The 27,404-nt window shown below is 47.2% G+C and overlaps 1 protein-coding gene across 4 annotated transcripts in view; it reads left to right on the top strand.

Annotated features, from left to right (window-relative positions):
• The window catches only part of COPRS (coordinator of PRMT5 and differentiation stimulator), a 187,030-nt gene extending 162,590 nt beyond the window's left edge, over positions 1 to 24,440 (top strand). Inside the window, exons 5-7 of one of the 4 annotated variants that reach the window (XR_016443840.1) lie at positions 7,402 to 11,775; positions 12,908 to 22,760; positions 23,226 to 24,440. The gene's annotated coding sequence lies outside the window, so the exon portion shown is untranslated. Of the gene's footprint in view, positions 1 to 7,401; positions 22,761 to 23,225 lie in introns of those variants that run through there. The other 3 variants (XR_016443839.1, XR_016443838.1, XM_090060240.1) reach the window with 3 other exon arrangements.
• Positions 24,441 to 27,404: the final 2,964 nt, after the last annotated feature.

Below are 27,404 nucleotides of genomic sequence, written 5' to 3'. Positions count from 1 at the left end.
GAGCCAACCCTGTCCAAAGCGGGTGTTTCCCAAGCTGCTTGCAAAACCTGGTGGCTCAGCCTGAGCTTGAATATTGGGAAAGCTCTCCCCATTCCCAGAAACATCCCCCAGCATTGCAGGAAGAAAAGCAGCTGAACTTCTGTGTTGTGCGCTTGAATTATCGGGATCCAGCGGTTGAGACTTGGGAGCTGTTCCCAAGGCATGATGACGATGCCACCTCAGTGGTTTTCGGGAGCTCGGCCTTTTACCCCAATGGGCGCACTAGCTAAGCTCTTTAAATAACCTGCCGATGACTTACTAATGGGCAAGAGCTATACCGTTCATCTCTGTTCAAACTGGGGTTTTCTAAGGAGCAAGGTGCTGCATTTCAGTCGGAGCTGAGCATCCAGCTTTCTTTGGCTCCTTGGCAAACTTCAGCTGTAGTTCCTAGTTCCTATATTGAAGATGTGGAGGGCTGGAGGCACAGCTGGGGCCTGCGTTGTTCCACTGACTTCAGGAGACCAGCCGCAGCTGCCGTGGCTGAGGGTTTGTTGGTAGACCAGGGACTGGAAGACCTTGGTGTTGATTCAGGCTCTTCCAGTGAGCTGCTGTGTGACCCTGGCCAAGGCACTTCCCCTCTCTCTGCTTCTTCTTTTTCTTGCTTCCGTAGGTGGTAACTTCTTTTGGGCAGGACTGGCTTCTTACTCCCTGTTTGTGCAGGGCCTGGCATAAGCGGGCTCCTGACCTTGGCTGGGGTCTCTGGAGGTAAAACACAGTGTGACTGTCACCTGCATTGCACAGGTCAATGTGCCCAAACGGTTCCTATCCTGCCCGGAAGGAGCGTGGGAATTGGGGGACAAGAAGGAGATGCTTTCTCCAAATTTCTCGACGCCGCTCCCTCTCAACTTCCCTGCTCTGTCCCTTCCTGTTTAGCAGAGCTTTATTAGGAAATGCAAGAAAGAAAATAGGAACTGTGAAATGTAGACTGCAGGTCGCCAGTGCTGAGAAGCGGCACCTCCTTCTTTCCCGGTGCATGCAGCGTTCTCATTATGGCTTAAAAATCACAACAAAGAAAATGAGCTGACACAATGCATTTTGATCTGGAAAATGAAACCTGACATAACAGGTAGTTACATTCTTCTTACTCACTGGTAGTTGCCTGAAGGCAGCTTTTAAATAATTCTTCCTTTTCACCTCCAGAGAAATAATCTATTTGCTTCTGAATTAATTAGGGAGCATCTGAAAAACCCTCTAGAGTCTTTCAAAGCTCTGCTGATCTAACTTTTCTTTTAACATGCTATCAGCCTGATTCTCTGAGAAACCATGAGAAGTTTTGTTCTTGGCTTTGAAGAGAGCAGGAGCAGGCTCTTTGCCCATCTACTGGAAAAAGCCATGCTCACAATAAATAGTAGAGGGTGTTGATCTCTCAGACTACATTTATGGGTCCCACCACAGAAGTGCCTGAGTCTCCTGGATGTTAATGTATGGATATCCCCTTTTATTGTAGCCTCTGTTAAATGATATCGTGCCGAGTGCAGCCTAGACTGGATGCTACTATCATGTACTTGAACAGCTTATACTGTGCCTTGATATCAATTAGAAGGAGAGTAACTAACTCCTCCTAGCACCTTTCCATGACTTGCTGTCTAGATTGGCTGGACAGTGTAGGACAAGAAACATCCCCTTTCTTGCCCTTACCCTCTCTTCCTGCAATTGGTAGCAGGTGGTGGGCCTGTTGCACAAAAAGCCCTGTTGCTACATGTGCACATATCCATCCGCTGGCACACTGTCAGTCACAAGCTCAGAATGAAAGCAATGACTTTGGGTTGTATTCTTCCTGTTTCTTATACACACACTTGCTTTTCACAATAACATGGACCAGGGTTGCCAATATAAAGATTGTTTCATACTACTTTATTGTGCTATAAAATTTAAATCTATAATAACAAAAATGATTTGAGGCTGGGGAACATGACTTACAAAGAAAGGCTTGAAAGACATGGGATTACTTGGTTTAGAGAAGACAAAACTGTGGAGGGATTTGATATTCATCTTCAAATACCTGGAAGGTGGTTATGCAGAGGATAGTGTTAAATTCTTCTCAGTGGCCACAGGGGCCAGGGCAAGGATTTCTCTTCCGAAGTAAAAATGTCCCCTCCAGGAGAAAAATAACCTGGGAGCAACCAGCGTTAAATTACTCCCAGGAGAGTTTCTCCTAAAACAGCGAATGTCTGTGCAACTTAAAAGAGCAATGGTCTTGTATTGCAGCAAAGGAAATTTAGGATGGACATTAGGAAGATCTTTCTCCCTATGAAGGCAATTTAACACTGGGACAGGCTAGAGAGTTTGTAGAATATCTATCCCTGGAAGTTTTTAAGGGCAGATTAGACACATAGGTGTGTTGGACAGTTTAGACAGGGATGATCCTACCATGAACAGGGGGTGGTTGGCCTAGATGACCTCCTGAGATCATTCTCAGCCTTACTTATTTCTGATTCTGTGGGTGTGTCTATACGAGAAGCTAACTGCACAATAGCCTAATAACACTGTGCAGTACCATGCACAGCAAAAGCTATGCTAATACAATACTGCACAGTGATATTAGGTTACTGTGCAGTCAACATCATTAAAAAGCCGTGCTCCGGTTTATTTATGCAAGTACTAAACTTAATGTGCAGTAACTATGGTGCATTAGTGAATGTGTGGACACACCCTGTAAGTACCAAATGAACAAAATAGTATGATGAATAACGATGCTCTTGATTTATTTTAAACACACATGCATAATACCAAATAATTATGTAAAGGTATGCACTAGTGCAGTACTGCACCAAGCACCCCTGGATATACTTGTCTGTTTACAAAAAAACAGTTTGGAGAAAAGAAATTTTAACTCGCTATTTTTCCCTTCTGCATCAAGGTCTTACGCACCTCTAGATTATCGTTATGTAGAATACATCTGGTCAAGCCAAATGAAAGCTGCTGTCAAGTAATTCACAAAGCTAAAAGGCCTTTTTTCAAATAAAAAATGATCCAGTGGTTATTGTTTGGTCCATGCAGAGTTTGCGCTCATCAGATTGCAATGTTGGCATAAGACAAATTCTCTGAAGCCTGTTTGACTGGTGCTGATCATGCATGGTCCAAAGCTCACAAACTCAGTTGAGTTCACTGGGCATCATGAACTCGCCTGTTGACTCCACTGGACCAGTGAAAGAGTTTCATGAGCTCTGACTTGATCTGAGCTCTGGCTTGACCATTTCGGTATGACTGCAAAGCAGTTGAATCCTGAAGAGCAGGGGGAGCAGCAGCATCATTGCAGCAGGTTCTGCAACACCTGACAAAGTCAATGCAAAGTCTGGACAACCACGTGCCAAACAAGAGAGCAGGACAAACAATGCATGAGGAACCTTGTTAACACAGAACAGCTTTTCTCTGCTGGTCCTGTACATTGGTGCAGAGATTTGTTTTCGTAGGCTGCTCAAATAGTGGACAGCTGTCACTGTGCCGCTTTGAAGAAGAAAAAAGGAAGGAAAAATAGTCAGTTTTTGTGCTGACTGTTTTGGAGAAGACCTTTGGAAACTCTTTAAGTATTCCTTTGCCATACAGCAGCCTATCTGCATTTGTTGTAAAAGGCTTAAATGGTTCAGAAAGTGTCCGACTCAGAGCAGTCGTCTGTGTAATCTGGTCCCAGGAGAAAACTGAACAGGAATAGATCACAAAAAAGCCTCTGTTGAACGAAGTAAGAAGTGCTATGTTGGAGGAGCTATTATGTGGCAGGTGTTTCTGCCCACTACTTTACCTTGCATTTCCCCTTAGCTGGACATTTGTACGTTCTCCATGCTTGGGCTTTGCAGAGTAAAACCAGCTCGGTCTAAGATGGGGAGCTGGCTACTCAGATTTTGGCATCAGCATGTGGTCTTCCATGTCAGTCTGCCCCAAGAGATTTGAAAGTCAGCATGTTCTCCCCTGCTCCATATCAAACATGAATCGTAGATCAGGGGCAAAACATACTTGGAGACACAGTTCAAAGAATTATCACCTTATTTACAGTTCGGGGACCACCTACCATGGCAGCAGCTCATCATTTTGCAGTACCTGGGGCATGTTTCAGCCTTGTAACACAGTGAAGCTATTTGTATTATTGTGAATGGGAGAAATAATGACACCTGGCAGCATCGTGGCAAAGCTCCCATCAACTCCATTTCACTCCGTGCTTTATCTGGGGAGTGTGCTTTACGGTTACCAGCGCGTTTTGCTTGGTTGGCTTCTCGTCTCACTCTTCATCCCGGCTCTGGGCAGCCTCCTGGTTTCAATCACCACTTCTATGCTGATGACTTGCAGATCTTAGCTTTTCCCTCTCATCTCCCCACCTCTGCCCAGTCCTGTATCTCTAATTGCATCACTAACGCTTGCTTTGAGGTTTACGAGTGCTTTTTGTGTCTGTGTTAGAAGTTCCTGCCAAAACCTCCACCTACTTCTCCCCAGCTCTGAGACTTGTTCAGTGATGCCTTTCCCCACTGCATCAGGCTCTTTTTGCTTCTTCCTCTATAGCATCGCTAGACTCATCTTCCAACTCCACTGAGAATTTCCTGGAGTCAAAACCCGACGTGCATGCATACGAAAAGGAGAGATCTGTCTCATCTACCTGCCTAACAGATGCCTATGACATTCAGCACTGCCATTGCTGGGAGTCTCTGGGAAAAGATTTCTTTTGTCTTCTGTTGTGTCATGTCTATAGGTCATGCTCTGGCACGGGCAAAAAAGTTTTACAAATCTGTGTGATATCTTGAAGAGTCCTAGTACAGTGGCTCTTCTTTTGATTCTAAGCTACTTAAGACCAGAAGTGTGTTTTAATCTCAGTTTGGGAAATGCTGGGTCGATTCCCAAAACTCTCTGTATTTAGTAATGATAATACCAGCTGTTATCTATTCCGATTCTGAGTTTCTTTAGGTTCTTGTCTTGTCTCCAAAGGGTTGCTTCTTTCTGAGTCCTGACTGCCAGCAATAGGAAAAAAAGCAGGCTAGTGCAGCTCCACGAGCCATTGCACAATGTCCTTTGCGGGGAGACTCCTGTTTAAAATACATCCAGATCTTGGCGCATTTTCTGGTATCTTGGCCATCACAGAAGCCGCTATTTGGAGGGTGGGAAAGAAACACAAGAAGCACTTGAGACCTAAGCTGTGAACATCAGCAGTTTGCTCCCAATAAAGTTTCACTTCTCAGAGTTGGGGGAACCCAGCAGCAACTTTGTAAACAGGAACTGATTCAAGCTGAAGATGGATAGATTCAAGCTGGATTGATAGATACAGGGTCCACACCCAACCCTGCTTTTCTCTTATTTGAGCTTGTGCTGTTACAAAACTCAGGTGAGGCCCCACCGACTGTCTTATTTCCTCCTGCGTGCGATCCACCTTTTGGGCTGTTCTACTTAAAAGGTAGCCGCGTGCTCTGAAAGCTAGTGGTGCCATCTCGTCTGTCTGATAGCATCTGCTTTCCCGGAATAATTGCGGATATTTTCCCTTCAGCCACCTCTGAGACATAAATCACAATGCTAGAGCAAATGGAGTCATGCTAACGGATCATCTCCCGGCTCAAGGTGAATCCTGATACCTGACGTCTGAAAAGACCAGCCACATGCTGAGAATACCTTGCTAATTTAAGCTGCTAGTTCATCAAAAACATCCTCCCAAACATGCACAGGATGTATTAAGTTATGGTGTAGTAAGCGATCAGCTTGTCATACTGACATTTCAACTCCTTGCCAGAAAGTGCTGGACCTAGTTATCTCTCTCAAGAAATTGGATCGGTGTCACGCTGCAATAAATCTGTGTAACTGGAAACCTCTCCCTGGGCATACAAACATAGGAGGACAACTGAACGCTGCTATTCTCTCAATGCTGGTGTATAAATACATACTTGACTGATTGGAGATGGACCTGAATTGAAAACCATGTTGAGGTCTGACAGAGGGTCAACCTCTGGACCGCAAACCTTTGCAGTTTGAGCCGTTCTCCAACACTGTCACAGGTTGCTGGCGAAGGAAGTGCTGGCATCTGTGTTTGGAAGAGTGGCATGGGTCCTGAAGCTGTGAGATGCTCCGGTATAACAGCAGCTATGTCGGTTCAAAGTGTGATCCTCTAGGCTCCTACAGACTGAGCAGGGCGAAAGAGATGAGAGATCCTTTCCTGGCCCTGCCATTGACTCACTGTATGACCATGGGTGACTCAGTGAACCGTTCTTTGTACTTTTTTTTGGAATTTTTACCCAATATTATCTGGTTTTCTTGAGTAAGAGTCATAAAATTATTTTGCCCAAACGAAAGAATTCAACAAGTTTTCACAAAAAGAAAAAAAAAAAGGATTTGAAAAGAGGAGGTTTTTTTGATGAACAAAGTTATACAAAAAATGCTGACTGTTCCTAAGAAAGCACTTAGAGACTCTGAAAGAAAAGAGGGCCAAAAAACCACATCTAGCAATTTATAAACCCACCAAACCTTTGAAACAAATGAGAGAACTACGCACAGGCTGCAGCATGCAGTGCCCTTGTTAGAGAAATAAACTGGTGGAAAAGCACTTATGTGCCTGTGTTGGGCTTTTACCATGAGCGTGGACTGTGGTTAACAAACCTAGAGACTGCTAAATGCAGGTGACTGATAAATGCATCAGAAAGTCTGATAAAATCCAGTGGAGCTGTAAAATTGGCTTCTACGGTAAATCAGGATTTGCAAAGGAACATGCACGAGCCTAATGGTTTTTGGACAGGATTAAGGTATCAGCGTGATGTATATTAGGAAGGAAGGAGACAAGCTCTTTGGGACAGGAAATGTCTTTTTGTCTATGTTTGTACAGTGCAGACTAGCACAATGGGCCCTGTTCTGCGACAAGTGCTGCTAGGTGCTCCCATACAAATGAGCAATAATAGTATGCTGTTGCCTAAGGGCTGTGGACCTGAAGGCCAGAAAGGATCATCCAGTCCGACTTCCTGCGTAACCGGGGCCAAAGAATTTCACTCCGGTAGTGACACTAGCAGGAGGGATTCTGGATGGTGCAGCTACACGTGCTAGCTTTCGAATGCAATGCAGTAAGTCATCCTGCAGCTATGTGAAGGTCTTGGCTTCTGTTCTGGAGATTACTTTTGGGTGTGTTTTCCTTTGTGTAGATTAACTGCAGTGCCTGGTTTTTAAGGGGAGTCTGGAACAAAACCCCTCTGGTGCTTGCTATAGACCAGGTCGGTGTCTCTGCTGTTTTGTTTGATTTCATACCAAGGGATGAACCCACGTTACAGTAGCTCACGGCAGCCTAGACTCATGAAGATGATAATTTGATGCACCGGGGTTGTTGTTTTTACTTGGGGGGGGATCTCCTCTGCTTTGATGCATTGACATTGCAGACACAACTGTTGATATTCTTGTCTTCATTTTCAGCATGTGCTGTGACACGTCGGCCACCGCTACTACTCACCACCCCACTCCTCGTCTATCGGCTGCTAACTGCAACCTGCTCAAGGGAGTCTGCTTGGCAAACACATTTTGGGGCTCCAGGACCTCGAGAAAAGCCGGACGGGTATTATGAGGCAGGTTCCTGAAGTCTTCTGAGGACCCCTGCTATAGGAAAGTCTTTTTCCCTTGAGCCTGGCAGGTGCTCGGAGAGGAGCAAGGAGAACAGTCCCCTCGTCTGGTCGTCAGGTGCTGAGCCGAGAAGGCACGCTGCTTGTCATACAAAGTGGCCAGTCCATCTGAGTGTGGAGAAGGCTAGAGACGCTCCTGGGAGTATTCTGCTTAAGATGACAGCTGTAATACCACATGCCGTGAATGGGGCAGAGGATATTTGTGTGGCTTTCCTGAGCATCGAATCATAAAAAAATGAGGGTTGGAATGAGAGCCAGGAGGCCGTCTAGTCCACCCCCCCGCTCAAAGCAGGACCATCCCCAACTAGGTCATCCGAGCCAGGGTTTTGTCTACTGCATGCCTCTCTTCCCAAAGCAAAAGACAAAGGAGTCTTTCTTCTGTAGTCCTTAGGAAAGTTCTCAGCTACTCAGAAGCCCTTTTATGATACTTTTTCAGCAGAAAGGGGATTTAAAATGGGTAGAAATGGCTCCTTGATGTTCCCCCTGTATAGACATCATGCACATCATGTGAATCCCTGGCATGGGGCCATCCCAGAGCGCACTGCTTTCTGGCTGCAGCGTGCCCTGGGAAGCAGTGTGTAAATCAGAGCAGCCTTTGAGCTGCTGTGATTTTCACCAGGGCTGATGTACAGAGAAGATGGTGGTAGGCTGGTGCTGTAGGACCTGAGGGCTTCTCAGACCATCAAGTCCAGTCCCTTGTATTTCCAGGCAACCGTTCGCCCTAAGGGGCCATGGGAACATACAGACAGGTAGAAATGTCTTGTGCAAACAGCCTGCAGAAAACCCAGGTAAGGACGCCTGAGTGCCTCTGAGCTTGGAGCGGCTGCTGTGTTGACACAGGACCAGCACCCGGGACTCCCATGGTCTTATTCTGGGTCTAACACTGACTTTCTGTGGTCTTGCACAACTCACGTAGAACCAGATTGTGATTTTAGGAGCGAGAAGCAAGAAGATTTTAGGAACTGTGCTGCTGTGATTCAGACGCTCACCGTTTCACTCTTGCACACTCACTGTATAGGCACACGTAGCACTCGGCCATATGGATCTGTCTTCAGAGAGATTTGCACACAGGCCGGCTGTGATGAGAGCAGAGGACTGGTATAGTCAGGGCTCTCCTCCTCCTGCACTGCCCAGTCCCACCCTCCTTCTTCCAGGAGCGAGCGGGCTTCGGCACCTGCCTGCTCCTGTCTCCCTGGCCCCCAGCCCAGCTGTCTAAGAGGGTGAAAGAGGAGTTCTTGCCCCATCTTACTCCCCTGCATGGAGGGTGAGTCCGAGTGCAATGTGGTTTACGTGGAAAATAATACTTCCCACGCTGGGAGGCTGTGCGGATCAGCGACTGTTTCCAAAGATGCCTGAACACAGGTGGTGAAGTGTTATCCCTCAGGTATGTCGGGAGACGGCAGAAGCCTGGTAGTAGCTCTTGCTGGGGACAAGACCAGAAACCTCTGGGCAGCTTGGCTACTGCATATTTCAGTGTTTTTGTAAACTCGTGACGAACCAGAATCGCTGTGTGTCCACTTGAAAAGAGAAAGTCTAAATACGAAGAGCAATATGTTCCCAATTAAGCATCCTCATTGGGCAGCGCAGCCCTGGTGCTGGGCTGTGGATTGTGCTCCTCCTCTTTGGAAAAAGCCAGTTGAATCATCAGGAACATGCTGAGTTGGAGTGTGACAATTGAGTCATTTTCGGTTAGATGTTATGTACATTTCTAGTCCTTTCTTTCAGTGGTCTTGCATAATTAATTGGTGATTCGTTTTTCACCCTTGAAGTTTAATTAAAAGCATTCAGGAAGTTCAGCCTAATAAACCATTTGATAAATGACAGTTCAAGCCACTGAAAACAAACTGCCTGGATTTTAGATGATATCCTATGCTGTGGGGGTTTGAAAGGTTTTTTTTTCCAAATGGAAATCTCATATCCAGGGAAGGGACGGTGAATGCCCATTTCGGGATGAGGGGCTGAGCTTTATGGCTGAACCTCTTATGGAAAAATCAAGTTTCTCTTCCTATAGAATTAGTGTTCAGGAGTGTCTATACATGGCGATATTCCAGGATATCTATGGTAGTCCTACGTAATTCATATCTGGACACTCTTGTTTTGGCATAAAGAGCGCTTTGCTCTTGTTTAGCTGAATCTAGTTTTAAAGGTATGCGCAGATGCCTTTCAAAGTGGATCAAGTAAATGAGGGATCGAGGCTCTGTGTATGCCAATACTACTGTGATCACATATGGAGTCGTTCAGGAGTAACAACTGCATTTCAAATTCACGTTCTACATTGATCCGAACAAAGTGTGGACAAGCTCATGTCTCCCATTTTTGGCAAGGGAAGTGCTGCGGTAGAAAGGCAAGTATTTCAGAATGGGCAACGTTCACTGCCATTGACTGTCAGCCATCATATCTTGCCGTCCGAGAGTGCTAGGTCTCTTCCAGAAAGTCCGATGTCCAATACCAGGAATCTGCCTTCCAGGAAACGTGCCGATTTGAGCATGAGAAGTCGAATAGCAGCTTTCTGGCATTATGGAAAAAAATTGCACAGGACAAGTGTCCTGCATTCGTACGCTTGAGGTGGAATTGTGTTCCCTTCGGTTTCTGCCGGTGTTTCTCGTGTGGCTGAGATGCGCTCCCTTAAGATATTGCCCACATGTTGCCACAAGCCTGCTGGATCTGCCAGTGCACAATATAGACCCTGACTCATGTGTCAAACATGCACGGAAATACCAGGCCATACGTTTGCAAATGTGTGTTTTCCTGGACCGCGTGTTGTTTTATTTTAGTCTTGATTCATTTTAAATAAATCAAGTGCTTAGGTGTAAAAGCCGATGCTGGGAGGAAATGTTCCAGGTGCGCCCGGCAGAATTTCATATGGCTTGCATGAACAGAAAGCCTTTTCAGGAGAGCTGAGTTTTAAAAAGTTCACTTAGGGGAACCACGGTTACTCCGGTGCCTGTAAGGTAGGGTGCAAAATGACTGTCCTGCCGAGGCCTCGTTCGTGTACTTGCCCTTAAAAGTTAAAGTGTGAGAGTTTTCGAATAGCAAGGGGGGAAGATTTCCTAGGAGTGCCAATTTCTGAACTACTCCACATGGGGACAGTCTTATTCTGAAATGGAGAGCACCTTGTTCCACTTTGGCTTAGCCCATTTTTAGAGTAACGTCAAAAAAACAGGCCCTCCTACTGGAATAAATGTAGGTCCATAAAGGGACTCAGGGGGAGTCATTGTGCTTTAAAGTTGAATGTTAATCCAATTAATATCCCAGCATAGACGAGCCTTTCCTCTTCTCCTAGTTCCACTGGTATAAATCCCGAGTGATCCCTGTCAGGTTCTCTGATGTGTGTGAGTCGATCTCAGTGGAGTTACTCTGCATTTGCACCAGTAGCTAAGAAAGGAATTGGCCCAGCTGTATGAAACCTTAACGTTGATTGAAATAATTCAAACCATCCTCGTCCTTTGGTGGAAAGTCTTCACGAACACCACAGTAATGCAGTAGGCAACGTTTTGCCCAAGGGTGTCGGAAGGAATAGGAAGTCAAGGGAATAATTAACATTTAATTAAGGGGTAGACTAGTGGGCTCATGTACTCTTTAATCATTCTTTAAGATTTATCTGTAAATCTTGATTTTTTTTCCCCCTCCTACTGTAATAGTCCTATTACGATCCCCCTGTAGGTCTTAAAAAATATCTGGCAACGGCTTGCAGCTTTTGTTGGGGGAACAGTGCCAAGTTCCAGCACATTTTCTTATTAACAGAAAGGATTTGCCTGTGCCTAATTCTCCTGGTTGATTTGCAGGTTATGCCCAGTTTGGATCCTGAACCTAAAGGGCCACTGGGTTCTTCCCTTCGTGATCACAGCTTTTAGCTCGTCAGGGTGGAGCTATCTTCGCTTGGCCATGACCTAACAGACACTGGATCGTCTTCAGCAGATTTCACATTTCCCTGATCATCTTCAGCACTGTCAGCCCCGTGGGCTTCGATCTGTTACTCCTAATGGAGACGGCTGTAAGCTAGGGGAGAGCGGAGCCCCGCGTCTTGGCACTTGGCGAGGGGACTCGAGTGGGTCGGCGTGATCGTTTTAAACCCCGGAGGTCGGGCAAGACACCGAGGTGGAGTCTCGCCCTCCGCCGAGCTACCACTTGCCTTAGGCGCTTGCTGCTGAGTGCTCTGCCCTGTTGCAGGGTACGCCGTCTGCTTTCTCTCATCACGTTCCTCGTCGCCCTGACAGCCTGCTCCAGTGTTATCTGTTATCTGCCTCCTCCCCAAGCAGAGTTCGGGGCGTAAACACTTTCTCCCTATATAAGCTTCCTGGCTTTGACGTTTGGTAATTTATTGCCGTTAGAAACTGCTTTTGGATGCCTGTAGTTTCTTGCCTCCTCTTCCCACCATCACAGCAGGTCTAATGGGTCTCTGGACAGAAACAGCTTTGCTCCTTCCTCGCACAGCCTCTGCCCTATCTTACCGATGGGGACCAGAGGCATAGCCGGTTCAAGTGACTTGCCCAAAGTCACCAGTGGGTCTGGGCATCAGATTAATGGAGTCTTAGGCTTGTATTTTAGACGCACTCCTGCTTCCCACAGGCCCTGTCCTTTATTCCCCAGCAGGGTCTGTAGCATGGTTGGCTCTGAAGGAGCATCTCTTTAACGTGGAGACTGCCATTAAGTCCCAGTCCCCCAGGAGATGAAACACATCTTTGCCATACAGTTATTGCACAGGCCCCCGTCATAGTTTGGCCTCTTCTGGGTTTAGCACAACAGTCACAAGTGGACGAGTTGTATCTCCCACCCAGCTGGGGCAGGAGTACTGGGGTGCATATCCTAAGTACTGCAAATGCCATCCCATGGTTCACGTTTCATCCAGAATGGTCCGAGTTGAGTGCAAGCCGGCGTTGCCATTGAATCCTATATCCTAATTCCCATCTGGATGCTGCCTGTTCAGCCCCGATGTGGTGTAGGGTGGGAAGTCGGAGGGCAGAGCACCTTGAGCCACTTCATTTTGCTGATTGTCTTCTTGCGGGATGGAGTGAGTGGTCAAATAAGGAATTGCCCTTTCCCCCACCTGTGTTGTGACACTGGCTTAGGGGTTTCTGCATTCAGGGGCAGCGTAGCAATGGGGTCGTTTTGTTCCCCTTGCTTTTCCACTCTGTTTAAATTGTGGGTTTTTTAATGAGGAGCCTGGGGCAAATCCTGGTAAGAAACGGTTTCCAGCATTGCTCACAAAGCCTCTGGGGAGTCGAGGCGCTATTTCAGCAAGGCATTGCTGTGCAGCTCTTCACTTAGATTAACTCCACACTATCTCCTTTTCCCATCTGCAGGCTCCGGCTGTGCAGAGCTTGCATTTGGCCGGCAGGCCTAAAACGCCTCTTTGCTGCTGTAACACGTCATGCTTTGTGAGTACCCCGTGACTGCAGGTAAATATTGTAACAACGTCTGGGAGACACGCAACCTCATTGACCTGCTTTAAAATGTTTCTCGGAATTTGGTCTGGCTTCGCTTTGCAAGGTATAGATTGCATTTGAATGCATGGACCTGACGTGGGACTTTGAATGTTTTGTGGGTGCAGGGCAATATTCAGAGCACCCTCCTGTTGCTTGCATCCTGCACGACCTCCGAAGATCGCCTTTGAAAGTTTCCCCCATCAGATTGTGCTTAGCTCGGAGCTGGCTCTAGGCTGGCTCTCTGCCAGGGGTGACTTTTGTCCTTAATGAAAGGAGCTATTCCTGAGGCTGGCTATTTGTTTTGCATGAATAATCACATCTCTGTGTACCTTGTTCTGTGACATTGTGAAGCATCCCGCTTAAGCGGTATACTGCCCTCACCGCTGAAACGTGCTGAGCAACACTTATATCCTGGAGCAATTGTCCTTGTGCAGGTGGGCAAAGTGGTACCCAGGGCTGAGTGAAACAAGAGGCATCGGGCCCACAAGTACGGCTAAAGGGGCAGCACTGGAGGTGAAAGTCCTGTCTTTAGCCACACCGGAGGCAGCAGGGTCAGCTGCTCTGCTCCAGCCCCTCGCTGCTCCCCCGGGATCGAAATATCATTACAAAGTTATTTTGGACGGACACAGAAGGAAAGGTTTTCCATGCAAGTCTAAGGGATTTGGATCCGGTTCTCGGGTGGCTCTCTCAAGGAGTTTTTAAAGGATTCCCCCATGGCTCCTTCCTTGACTGTAATGCCTGAGCTGAGCTCTTCAGCAGCAGAGCCTAATCCCTGCGGGAAAACTGGATAGTTAAATCTGTTGTGGGATGTTTGACCTCAGAGCACACATCAGATCTATCAGTGGAAAGGCCATTTCCTTTCCTCATGTGCAGCAGTTTCACAGAGATGGGACTAACCAGTAAAATGCCACACTGGACCCTGATCCAAACAACTGCCTAAATCAGGGATGGATCTACCCATTGAGCATCAGGTTCTAGGGATGACATTTGGGCCTGGTATCAGCTGGGCCCATCTCTGCTAGTCCTGGCAGAGACAGGCAAGCTGAGCACTGGATTGAGACTCAAAGGGCTCATCCAGATGAGCGTGCACGTGCGGTACGCAGTGCTAATCTGCAGCTCGGCATGGCATTCCCTGCACTGCTAATCTGCAGCTCAGGGGTTGCTTTTTCTGACACCTCTCGGTGTCAAAAATACCCACACTAGAAAGAAGTGGGGCAGCGCGCGTGGTGGCAGCATGCGCTGCCTAAAACTGGAGCCTAGCTGGCCAGGCTCCCTGCTGCTGAATTGCCCCAGCTGGAGATCTGAGAGGCCCCCAGGATCCCACGTAAAGCTGCTGCTGGCCCCAGTCTCCCCCACTCCCCCAGGGCAACTTCCTACGTGCCAGAGCACCCGTGCACAGGCGTTCTCCCGGGACAAGTAACGGTGGTGCAACGATGCTCTGATCCCTGCGGTCTAATCTCAGTTTGGCTGGGCAGCCTGGAGCAAGTCTCTGCACCGCTTTTGTTTCAGTTCCCCCAGCTGTAAAGGAGGTGTTTTCTTCAGGGCCCCCTTGCAGGCTTACCTGGGTGGTATCAGCACGTGACAATACTTAGTCTTTGCTGCATCCCAGAGAAAACCACCTCATGGTGTTAGAGCAAACTACTGTTACTCATTGTGGTTTTCCAGCAGACAATTAATTGCTTTATGACTGGACAAGGGCTTTCCCCCAAAACTTTGGAAAATCCAAAGTGAAACGTTTTCAGCTGAAGAGTGAATGTTTTGGAGAGTTGGCAGCTTTGGGCTACTGTTTTTTACTGACACTAATATTTTCTAGGCAGAAAAAAGTGACTGCCATTAGTGAACAGACAAGCACATTACATTGTTCAGTTCCAGGAGTGCAGGTTGTAGCCGTGTTGGTCTAAGGACACAGGCAGCCAAGGTTTTTTGGATAAAGCTAACATCTTTTATTAGACCAACTCACATAGTTGGAAAAATCCTTCTTAGCGAGATTTTGGGTTTAAATGCCCTTCGTCAGGCTGAGGAAGCATCTGCAGTTGGTGTGTGCGCTTCCTGGATGGGATGACTAGTAAAGAAGTCTTTCTTTACTCTTTATTCTTTACTTTACACTGACTGCCTTTCTTGCATGCTTACCAGCCTCCGGCCTCTTTACTATTCATTGCATCTGGGAAGAGTACGCACCAGCCACAGATGCTTCCTCAGCCTGACGGAGGGTGTTTAAACCCAAAAGCTTGCTAAGAAGGATTGTTTTAGTGATTCGTGTAAAGAGATTGCAGCCACGGGCTAAGCAAGGCCACATTCCTGCCCCATTCAGGAGTCCATTCACAAAAGTGAAGTGACAGTGGAAGAGCAGTTGATGACTGCCATAGGAGGACCTCTCGTAGGTGTAATTCGTGTCAGAGTCAACCGTCTTGTTCTTTGCTGGCCTCCTGAAGTCCACTCGTGGGACTTGCTGTTGCTAGTCTAAGCAATGTGCCACGGATGACACCCTGATGCAGCAGCAAGGGGTGGCAGGGCAAACCCTCAAAACAGATGCATAAAATGTATTACCCACTACACAAAGCGTCCAGGTGTGTCACTCCTACAAGCGTGATGCTGCCATGCAAAGCACATAGACAGGATCCAGGCAGTACACTTGGTAGATTTGTAGGTCAACCTAGTCAACGTGTCAGCCTGCAGCACATTGGTTTAAAGTAGTGGTTTTCAAACTAGATGTGCATACCCTGGGGCCAGACAGCAGACTTCTAAAGGAGACATGAGAGGAAGGCATGGAAAAGCTGAAGGAAGGAAAGGAGAAATAATCAATGGAGAGAGAAGAAAAAGAAAGAAGAACTCTGCAATATCTCCGAAGTTGTAAGTGGCTCAGTCTGAGATGGGCCCGCACTTCCAACCCATAGCACAGAAATACAGGAATACTCAAAAGTGCAACCAGCTTAAACAGGGGTAAGTGACCACACAGTACTTGATAACCACTGCCTTTAGACACTGATTAGGTTGCTAGGGTCTCAAAGGAAGTGGATTCATTTTTTTGCTAGTGGATATTGGCTATTTCCACCTTCAGTGTTCACACAGAGCAACCTAAACCCCGCTTGGTTGCCAGAAAGGCAAGGTTGGGGCATGAATCCAGGAGATGAAGAGCTCATCTGCAATTTGCTTATTTTGTATTTAGGCTGTTTGGGTTTAGCTCAAGACCTCTGGCAATCAGATACAGCTAACCTGAGCTAAAGCCTTGTTAAATCAAAATGAGGGTGCCCACTCAATTAGAGGTGTTTAAAAACTGCTTTAAGTTATATCAGCGCGGGGGGGGTTGGGGAAAAGGTCCATTTGAAAGTCAGTGGGAGGGCGGTGCATTAACTGGATACAGATCTCAGTCTCTTGCCTACATTCTCCACATTGGAAAAACAATGAAGCCCGATCTGCAGTCCCGGCACCATCCTGCCCGGTTCAACAGCAATCCCGACGGTGCAGAGAATACTGCCTGAAAGTCCTACCTGAAGTTGCCCACAATGACTGCAGCATGAGTGAGACCCCGAGGTCATTTCCTTACCCATATTACTAGTGAAATGGGGAAAAGAAAAAGAAACTTGAGTTCCAAGTCACGGTGTTCAAGGGAATTCATTGGCCTCACAGACAACTGAGAACGGTTTTGCCTGAAGTGCTGAAGAATGTAAAGTACTTTGCACAAGATTTAGTATTGCTCTCACCTCCAGCCTGAACTGGCTTCGTGCACCGCAGGTGGAGCCAAGGAAATGTATTTGGCACCTAGATTTGTTAGTGCATTATATTTGAGTCTTAGGTGGGGTTGGGCTGGAATGAACAGATGATCTATGACTTGACCGTGTATTTATTTAACTTTGTTGACTGCAACAAAATCTGCTTCTATTTTACTGGCAAAACCGTAGTATTTCATACACACAGAGCGGGATTTTCCAATGGGCTCAAGGGCAGTAGTGAAGAGTAATCGGTTAGTATCCCTTTACTGGGGCTCACTATGTTTAAAATCCAGGCAGGGAGCACAGGGCAGGGAGCAGAAAGCAGAGCAGTGGATCTGGAAGGAAGCGCAAGGCAGGAAGCAGAGCAGTGGATCAGGCAGGGGAGGGGATCAGGTGGCACTCGGGAAGGGTGCAAGCCTAATTTGTGGCACACGTGGCAAAAAGGTTGGCTCCTATGGATCTAGGTTGTCGGGTCTCAGCCTGGGCGTTGTGAGGATGTCAGGTGAAGCAGAGCTGGACAAACAGTCACAGTTTGGGTTTTTTTATGGCCAGACTGAAAAATTGGGAACAAGTTTTGATTCTGTCCGACTCGAATAAAGATGCTTTCAGGATTTTTATCAATTAAAAAAAAAGAAAAAGAAATGTAGGTAATTTTCACAGTGAAAAATGAAAATATTTTCTTTCAAAAAGTTGAAACAAAGCAGCATGCCGTTTTAAGGTTTTATTTTCTTTCCCTGGGGTTATTTTGTTCAAGCTGCAAACATTTAACAACTCGCACCCCCATTCACATGCAGTTGGGGGGATCCAAATGCACACTTCTCAGTGCATGTGAAATTTGGTCCCAAAGCTGTTTTTCTCAGTGCTAGTCGTGATGTCCCAGCTCAGCAGTTCCCAAACTCTGACAGATTGCTCACCACCAATTTAGAATGATACACCCTTAAGTACCACCAGCAAAATTTTCAGTTCAACTTTGAGTACCACCGGCAAATTTTTGTCATATAAAGTAATTAAAATAAATCTGTTCATGTTTCTTTAATGAATTAGGCTTTTTGTCACATGAGATTGCCAAAAAGACACAGGCAAAGGGAGCGCTTGGCCTGGCTCTCTGCTCCCACTGAAGCCAGAAGAAATTCCAGCATTTTGTGCAGAAAGAGTTAGTTTAGCGCTAACTAATGCGTACAGACATTACACTTAGACCACTCCAAGTGAAAGCAGATAGATCAAAATCCATAACTGTGCACAGGTTTGGCACATAGGCTGGTCTAAAAATGGCTCAAGTGGTGTAAGACAGAGCTGGTGTCTCAGTTTAGATCAATTTAGGTTGGACCGAAGCACTGAAAGTCTGTACTGTTTCTAAAATCCCACAACTTCCCCCTCAGCAAAGGGTGGCGGGAATGCGTTCTTCGTAATGGCGACCCGGTGGGTATGAACCCTCTGAACTCCCTGACTTTGTGGGAGTTCGGACCAAAAAAGGACTACAGGACTTGAAAAATAAAAGGAGTAGTAAAGGCAGGGCCCTGTCTAGAGACGGCTGCAGCCAGCAGAGAGACTCCCGTTGAGGCTGGTGGGCTCTAAGGCAGGCCCAGAATGACCTGCAGATGAGTCCAAAGGGATGTGAAGCACTGATTGTATACCCACCTGCTGTCCGTGTTTGCAAAGCATTTACATGAGAGGCAGGGTTCGAATTAGAGGGGAGCTCAGGAGGGGCTACGCCCCCCCAAGAGACAAGAGCTCCCCCATGAGAGATGAAAGTCCTCCTCCAGCTCTCCCCATGCCACAGCAGCACCAGTGGCAGCTCCTTCTGGCTTCCAGCTGCCACCGCCGTAGACCCCCCTAAGAGCCGGATAGTAATCCAAACCCTGACGAGAGGCATTGCAAAAGTGCATTCAGAGATGCCAGGAGGAACCTGTTCCCTAGCCTGGGGATGCAGAGGGAGGGCAGATCCGTCTTCTTTTAAAATCTCAAGAGGTTTTGCGGTGAACACCTGACTTTTGAAGCTCAGTTCAAGACGGTTGAATGTTTGGGGCTGGCAAGGTTGGGCTGATGTTTTTGCATGGCTTCGTGTATTATGAAATACGCAGCATTGTCTTAAAAAAACCACAACAACCTGATCTCTCCTTTGGCTGAGCCCTACGCCAAACTTGCAGGCACAGTAAGGATCCTATAGCACCTGAGCACAGCGGCGTAAGAAGTTACTTCAGTGGTACAGGGAAAACAACACATTACACATGAGGAGAATTATATGGTATATTGCTTATGTTTATGGCCAAAAAAAGAACATGCGCACGCGTGCACGCACACACACACACACACAGATGGATGTGCATTGTGTATTGAAATTACAGAACAAAATTTAATTAGAGCTTTATAAATAAACTCCACATACAGTGATTTATGAGATATTTATTTCTCAGCCTTTGAAATGATGGTTGGCTTGACTTTTAAAGCCAGTCATTTGAAGACAGCAGGCCTGTAATTCAGGAACTGGCAAAACCAGAAGTTTGCTGATTTCAAAGCCTGACAAATGCTCGTCTTAGTGCATTTCTTTCATATGGGAGCACAAGGATTCCCACCGGCGGGTTTTAGAGAGAGCCTGGGGCGTAGGGCAGAATGCACCAAAATGCCTTTTTTTCCCCCCCTTAATTCAAGCAGGAAAGAGAGGAAATAAAATCTTCATGTTAAAAACAATGTGGCATATCATTCAACCCACTGAAAAGGTGAACAGTCCTTATGGACTATAGGCAGCCAGTTGTTCTGCTCCCTGCGAGAGTGCTTTTTGCTCTACTTGCAAAAACAGGATTGCTACCCAAATGATAAGCAAGCACCTAGAAACAATGTGCATGCAAAACCCTTATCATGACCAGACCTGCGTACCTGACCAGGATCTCATGGCAGGATCAGGACCTACCAGGACACCTTTGTTGTAGGCTGTAATCCTCTGAACCGTGTCGCTGAGTTGCCTTTCACAGAGAGGCTCCTCCATGCTGTTTCGGCATCTAAGCCCTGCTTCCAGTGGGAGGTAGGTGCCTAAAAAGCTTTCTGGATCCAGGCACCAGTTACTGCTGATAATGGGACTTGGCTGCCTCAGTCACTTTGACGCTTGAAAATTTTACCTGGGACAGTTGCCCAACATCGCTCAGGAAGACTACGCCACAGCTGAAACCAAGTCTTCTGGGCCCACATCCATGATCTTGCCCATCAGGCCTCTTTCCTTCCCATGCCAAACAAAGCACGGCTTTGGAAGGGCAGATTCCCAGCTATACAAATAAACTCATCTACGGAGCAAGCGAGAGCTGCCCGAGTCCTCAGCTGCCTCTAAACAGAAGGGAAATTGGATTTTAAAAATTTAAAGCAGAAGCCATAAAGAACAAAGGCTTGGAGCAATAAACCCTGTGCAGGGCCAGTCCTGCTTATGAACCAGAGGAAACCAGCAGCGAGTGGGTCTTAGTACAAAGAAAGGAATTTGCTATTGTAATGATTTTTCAGTGTGGTAAGAAGTGCCACAGGGTCTCTAACTGGCCGTGGCTGGTCGACACCTACTTTCTCCGTCTGATCCCAAAGGCAGCTGGTGTCAGCCCTTCTGCAGGTTGGGTAGTGTCTTCCCATCACAAGACCTAGATTGCCTCTCGGAGTATGTAGCTAGAAGCTGGCTGAGCCGGCTCCTGGAGAGCAAGGCTGTCACTCGATGGCTCTGTCTCTGAAAACAGACATCAAGGCCCTTTCCAGTAAAGCGTCCCATCCGGGCTCGAGAATTGGCGCACAGGGAGCAAGCGCCGAGCAAGGCAAAGGAAATGGTTACAATTTGCTCCTGCAAAAGGAGACAAGATAAATCAATAGGAACTAAATTAGCCCAGCCAGCAGCCCTCACACCTGCTTTGGAAACGCTATGAAAATCCATTGCCTGAAACTTGCAGGAGGAGTTGTAGTCAATAATTGTGAGTTGAGATTCAAGGGCGAGGTAAGATGAGTGATGCCCATTTCTGGGACTGCGTTCAAAACACAGGGGACAGAAAGAGCTGGGGGAAAAAACGACAGGGATGCTGAATATGATCCGCAGACTGCCACGGAGATCAGATAAATACATCAGTGGGGGGAAGGTTTCCATCAAACACAACTGGATGAAAATGAAATGATTAACAAAATAGCTAATCCATTTCAGCCAAAGCTGAACATCAATAGCGGTGCTGGCAGCAGGGTCAGTAGCACAGCTCTCTGACACGAATGCAGTGAGCACAAAATTCAGGTCTGGCCGCTGTATAGTGGGTTGATTTTTAAAATTTTTTTAAGCAACTGACCCAGTACCTTTTGATTCAAGCTCTTACTGGAACTGGGGAAAGTAGTGGCTACTGGCTAAGCCCTTCAGCACCCACTGGGGAGCTGAGGCAGGGAAGTGCTGTCTGTGCCTTGCTGAAAGTCATGCGGCGCACCGGGAGCAGGAGCAGGAGCAGGGCCTGGCATTCAAGGGACCTGGCTCAGGCTCCTATTCTTAGCTTAGCTGTCTGCTTTGCTGGCAGTGATGTCGTAGCCAGGTGACCGAAGCAGCATTTATCCGGCTGCGACTCACATGTCCCTTGATTTGGAGGGCAAGAAGGGCTGGAACAGCACAGCCTGCATAGCAGTGGGGCATCAGCTCTGATCCTTCCCCAGGCCCTCCCTGGGGTCCAGGCCTGTAGGTCCTAGTGGGTGGAAGGTGACTGAACCAGGGAGCGGCTTCTCCAGAGCCTCACTCCACGCAGGGAAAGATGGTGGGAGCCAACTGATTGCACGTTGTGCTTAAAGCCCAGAACAGGGACTGAGGAGCTGAGGGTTTTCTATTCCCAGATGTGCTACAGATATCCTCTGTGACCTGGGATAAACCATTTTTTCCTCTGTTTGTTTGGGCCCCGCTACCCATTCAGAATAAAGCTGGATAGAAACCAGCTCTAGACTTGTGATACGTATACAAGCACTAACTTTACAGCTGGAGAGTCATTTTTATCACGTGATAATTACTTTGCGGGTGGCCAGTCTAAATTTATTGCACAATTAACTAGTTCATTGTGTGATAATTAGTCTGTGCTTATGGCTGATTTTTGCCTATGTGGCCAGTCCAAATTTATTGCACAATTAACCAGTTAATTGCAGAATATGTGTAACATGTGGCAGGGGCCCTAGTTTCCTATAAAAAGGGGATGATGCCTGCCTTGATGGTGTTTTGAGGCTTCGTTTGCATTTGCAAGGTATATGGAGCTCTTCAGATTGGAAGAAAGCATTAATAGCGAAGGCTGTGCGCTGAAGATCCACGCTACATGGAAAACATGTGGAGTGTAAGTGAGCAGAGACTTTTGTGCCAGGTCTTTAGTGGACATGAAATGACAGCAACCAGTATGCATGCAAGCCCCAAGCTTGGCTTAGATTGACACATCTTCAGGATAGATATCCTGGCCCAGGTTGGTCGCTCGGCACATTGCAAACATCAGGCTCCCACATGGTGTCCGGAGATGGACACCCAGAGCATTAGTCACTTAACTCTTGAACCATTTTCTCCATGTGCATTTGAGCAGCAGCCAGCACCACGGGGCTGTGATTCTGTTTAGCTTCTTTTTGGTACAACAGCAATATATACAATACAGATATTTCTAGGAGCAGTGCCGGAAGAAATTCTTTCATGCTGAATCATTGCTTCTTGCAAAACAAGTGAGGAGCTGGATCCCTTTTTTTTTTGCTTTTAAGAAGCTTGTTGTAAACATCTCCAGAAAAGCACTGGGGCAGAAATGTCCATGTCCCTCCTCTTTCTTACCTCTCCAACAAGACATGAATTTAAAACAATTCACTTTGAAGTAGTTTCTTTCGTCAGATTAACTGCGCTGGCTTCTGTGCCGTGTGTACTTTGCAGCTGGAATGTGGTCTGGAGAGCCAGCTGGCCGCTCCGCCTCTGCCCGAGCAGCACCCAGGGATAAATCGCTCGTGCCAGGTGAGGATGGAGACCTGGAGGACCAGCCCTTGGACTGATTCTGGAGGACTTGGACTGAACTAGCAAGGTACTCGGTGCTGCACAGGGCTAAGTCCTTTGGACTGAGCTGAAAAATGTTTCCCATCTGCCCCCCTACATGTAACGTGGCAGCCAAAGATAAACTTTTAAAACTACTTGCTGCTTCTTGAGTACCCTTTGCCAGTTCCCCTAGCATGCTGCGTGTGTTAAGAGGGCTCCAAACACTATTACCCTAGACCATGTAACGAAGCTAGAGATACAAGTCCAGGTCCTCAGCTGGTATAACTCAGCGGGGCTCCACTGCTGCCAGGTAGCACCAGTTGCTGTTTGATATCTATATGAAGGGAGGTTTGCGAGATTAAACCATTTTCCTAAATTCTCCAAATTGGAGACTTTCTACATATCGCATATCCTATAACGTGCATCATATTCACATATCCCGGCTGGGGGCCCGACAAAGAACAAAATGTTGATTCCTGCCCCTGCATTGATGTGACTTTCCTTATTCTTTCAGATACAAATGTGTCCCTGGTTTTACTCCAGAAATTTCAACAGATGACGCTGGTCTGAGGCTTTTTTATCCTGTGTCTGAACTGTGGCCTCAGACTCTTCTGAGGGTGCATGAGCTTATTGTACATCTCAGGAGAGGCCTCCAAAGCACAAATTGAAATACATTGTCCTCTGAAAGTACTGTAATCCATCTGCCTGTAATTTCCCAGCCTAGGCTAATGACTTTCTCCTCCTTGGAGTTGAAAGTTTGCCATAAGGCTGGACTGCAATCACTGTGTTAATGCAGGATCTTTATGAGCCGTTACAGCCACAGAGGGCTACTCAGTCCACGAGTTAATATTTGCACCTTTTGGCTGCTTGTGTGCAATTAGAAGAGCATATAAATATGAGGGACCTGATTAACCCTAGGCTTGATTTGGTCTGCTGCACGTTCCCTGTGCCCTGCAGCCGATGGCCACGTTAAAAGCAGAGGTGCAGAGAGCGAAACGATTCTTGGCCTCATCCTACACAAAGCTGGCATCCTAGCAAAGCTCCTGTTGACTGCCGTGGTTGCGGATCTACATGAATCACACCTGCCTTGGAAACACTGAGCTCACTTTAGTTGCGGTGAAGATCTCCTGCTGGAAAGACCAGCTGAGGGTACCAGTGTTCAGGCAAAAGTCTCTCGCTGGCAACTGGCAGGTAGTCCGGAGAACAGAAAGTTGTTCTTGGCACAACTCAAGTGTAGGGACAGTGGGAGCATGTGTGCAAGGATCTCACTCTCCTCCCTGGCTCGTTTCTGCCAGGCCCTGCAACATGCTACACGCTCTGTTAACAGAGCGGGGCATGGTTCCCCCCACGCGCAGGGAGGAGGGGGTCTCACATTGAAGTACATTGTTCAAGGATGTGATTGGCTTCCACCTGAAGACATTAAAACTGCGTTAAGTCAAAAGTTTTGTCTTTCGTTTTACTTGCTGTTATGCGTCAACTGGTTTCCCAGCTGGGTCACAGCAGATGACCCTTTTCAGGCAAAGCGTGGATGCCACAAGCTTGGTGAATGAGCTCAGAGCGGGTGGGCCGTGGCTAGGTGAGGCACGTGGAAGAAGGCACGGAGACCTCTAGCAGCGTTGCACGGGGTGCGTCAGAGCACGGAGGTGATGGTGAAACCCATCCTCTACTGGCAGGTTGTCCCATGGTGAGAACCGGGAAGGCCAAACTCTGCCCTATCACGGCCCGCCCTATTTTTTAAAACAAAATGTAGTTCAAAGGCAGGGGAGATCTGAGGGCTGCACCCGCTGCCTCCGTGCAAAAGTGAAAAGGGTCCAAGTTCACCTTTGGTCCAAGATACCTTGCTTGGTCAAGCAGAGAAAGCCCCTGGAAGTAGAGGGGGCTCTGGAAGGGCTGGAGCCCCGCTCACTGGGCAGATGCTGCTATTAGCTTCCTGCAGATATTTGTTTTTCCGATGAATTGGATCCTGCTGGCTTGTGAACGCCGTGCACCCATGGGCTGGAAAGAGGAGGTGAAGACTGATCTGCAGATGGGCACGTGCAGTATGTAGCTTGGGTGCTAATTTGCAACTTCTCAGGCCACAGAGCCTGGCGCGCCGCGCTGCCTGGAAGCCGATGCTTGCTGCGTGCTCAGAGGCCCCTTCTGCGCCGGGTTTGAGTCCAGCGCGTGTCCACGGCCCCACCGCGCACCCGGCCTCGCTGAAGGCAGCCGGAGCGCCGAAGAGAGTCTTTCCCATCCTTAATCTTCGGTTAACAAGGTTGTTAAAGTCATTCTGTGCTCTGAGTAAACTAAACAGAATAGTACAATGACAAATTGGACAAAGGCTGTGTTTGAAGTAGTCTTTAATCTCAGTTTTCTAGGAGTAACTCCTATGTAAACAGTTACATTTTATCAGCTCAGCTGCCAAGTAATTTATTTGCTGGTCTATTTTTAGTAACTTCTAAGTACTTCAGTATTATTGGAAACAGGTTATGTAGGATTAAATGGAGCTAATTCCTCATTGGTATAGAAGGTAATTTAGGACCTGATCCTTCAGAGATTTTTAAATGCCTCCTTAACTTTATGCACAATGAGTAATCAAGGGGGCTATTCAGAGAGTGTTAGTGTATCTCTGTAAAACTTGGCAGGCTCAGGGCTTTAATATAGTATTTTTGGTACCTTTATGTGACCTGATTGTAGGTGATATGCAAAATGTAGGATGACAACACTTTTCCTCACACTGAGCAATTAAATATTGAGTTGTGATGCACTGTACATTGAAATAATTCTTTAAAAATAACCAGCATTAACAAATCATAGTTTCTGAGCTAACCTAGTGTTTTTCCTATAATTGGAGCAAGAAATGACTGTGCTGTTCTAGTTACTGTGGTGAAAAATGGTTTTTGGTAAATGCTGAGTTTTTAAAAGAAAATAAGCACCCTGTTCAGTAATTTTTTGAAGAATGAAATGGCTGTTTAGGACACATTAGCCACGTCTGCTACATGGGTTTTTTTTTTACATTCATGAACATCAGATCAGATCAGTCTTTACTCAGGAATTAATTTTGCCTGTTTGAAAGACTAGTGTCAGACTTCAGCAGAAACCTGAAAAAAAAAAAAATTCCCACCTGTTATCTAACTGGGTGCAGTATAGGAAATGATCCTTCTACCCAAAAGTGTCTTTAAAGCTGATTTTTGTCTATGTGTGGACCTGCTTTACTGATAGCTCATGACGGGCACGGGCTGCAATGAACTGAGCGCTTCTCTGCGTGGCTCTCACGTGAGGCTGGACTATGTCCCTGGAGTCGCATTTTGAAATCTCTGCTGTTCTCCACCGGTAGTCTCTGTGCTCCCCAGGTGAGCACCCAGCGCGTTTCTGGATGAGGCCACGTAGCCACATAAGCGTTCCCGTCCCATTCCTGGTTTGAGTTAGGTATTAGATCCCATGCAAAATTAGCCCAACCACATTTGATTTAACTCCTCCTTCGAGCTTATTCGATGTGCGGTTTTAATGTTCCCAGAAGTTAATTCCACCCAGAAGTGCTGATCTTCTGGTTGTCCACTGGGACATTCAAACTGGACCTGTGCCAAAGAAAGCTTAAAACTTTCCCCGGGTTTTTGGCTTAGTGTCTTGCATGCCTGGATAATGGTGGAGCCCAGATCACTATTAAATCACCCTTCTAACAGAAATTTCCTCCCAAGGGAGCAAAGGTTTATGTCCACCAGTGTTGATGCCTAATTTGGCTAGAACTGATTTAATCCCGGGTTGCGTAACATTTACAACAGCCAGCTTGCACACAAACCCGATCCTCTCGTTACAACCCTCTTCTGAAGTGATAAGATCGTTAAGCGCCCCCCATCCCCGACAGATTCAGTCGACGCCGTTTCCTGGCCTGCCTGGCTCGTTGTGCTGGGGTCTGTGTAGAATTAAGGATGATTTGAGTTTTATCCTTTTTGTTATATACATATAACCCGAAATCATAACCCGTGGGACTGTTCATTACCCAGGCTCGTTTAGTTGGGAAGTTTGAACTTCAAGACAGTGAAGGGCCAAGCTCAGAAGAATAATGCGATTCAATTGACTGTGAAATCCTTTGAGGAACAGGTGTAATTGTGATCATAGACATTTATGAGCTGATGTACTGCCGAATGTAATCCCTGGAGGAAGGACTATTGAGGGCTAGAGCAAGTGCGAAGAAAAGGACATAAAAGCCAGAGTTAGAAGGTTTTAAACAAGGTCTTCAGCAAGGTCCCGCAAGTGTTCGGTGCAGTGGAGGGGATGAGGGCCGGCGTTTGCTTTAATCCACCCACTTGTTATCCCAGTCCTGTTCCTCCCGTGGCTACTGGGGGGTCCTCCTGTGAACCAGGACCCCAGGGTCCCATAGGAGGTTTCAGCAGTGCCAAGCCCTCCCCTTGACCTGGGATCCCGCAGGTTGGCTTCTTGCTCGCACCCCAGGAGAGGAGTGAAATCTAGGACCAAACATTTGCAGCTCCAGCCCCCACCTCCAGTTAGCAAGTGTTGGCTTGGGAGCTGAGGGAATTACTCGGCAGCTTGGGAAGATGGAGTTTCCTCTCACGCTTTTGTGGGCACGGGGATTTTCTGTGAGGAGCGGTGCAGGAATTGAAAAAGCTACCCAGAGGCTGAGGCTGGCTCAGGACGTGCAGCGTGGTTGAAAACCCGCCCCCGCGCTCAGGGCCAGCCCCAGAAGCCGTGCACC

The sequence above is a fragment of the Crocodylus siamensis genome, chromosome 8 (assembly GCF_052110815.1).
Source record: "Crocodylus siamensis isolate JL-2025a chromosome 8, ASM5211081v1, whole genome shotgun sequence".
In the NCBI taxonomy this organism is placed as follows: domain Eukaryota; kingdom Metazoa; phylum Chordata; order Crocodylia; family Crocodylidae; genus Crocodylus; species Crocodylus siamensis.
Note: the sequence above shows the minus strand (reverse complement) of the source record. Positions and strands in the feature narration are given on the sequence as shown.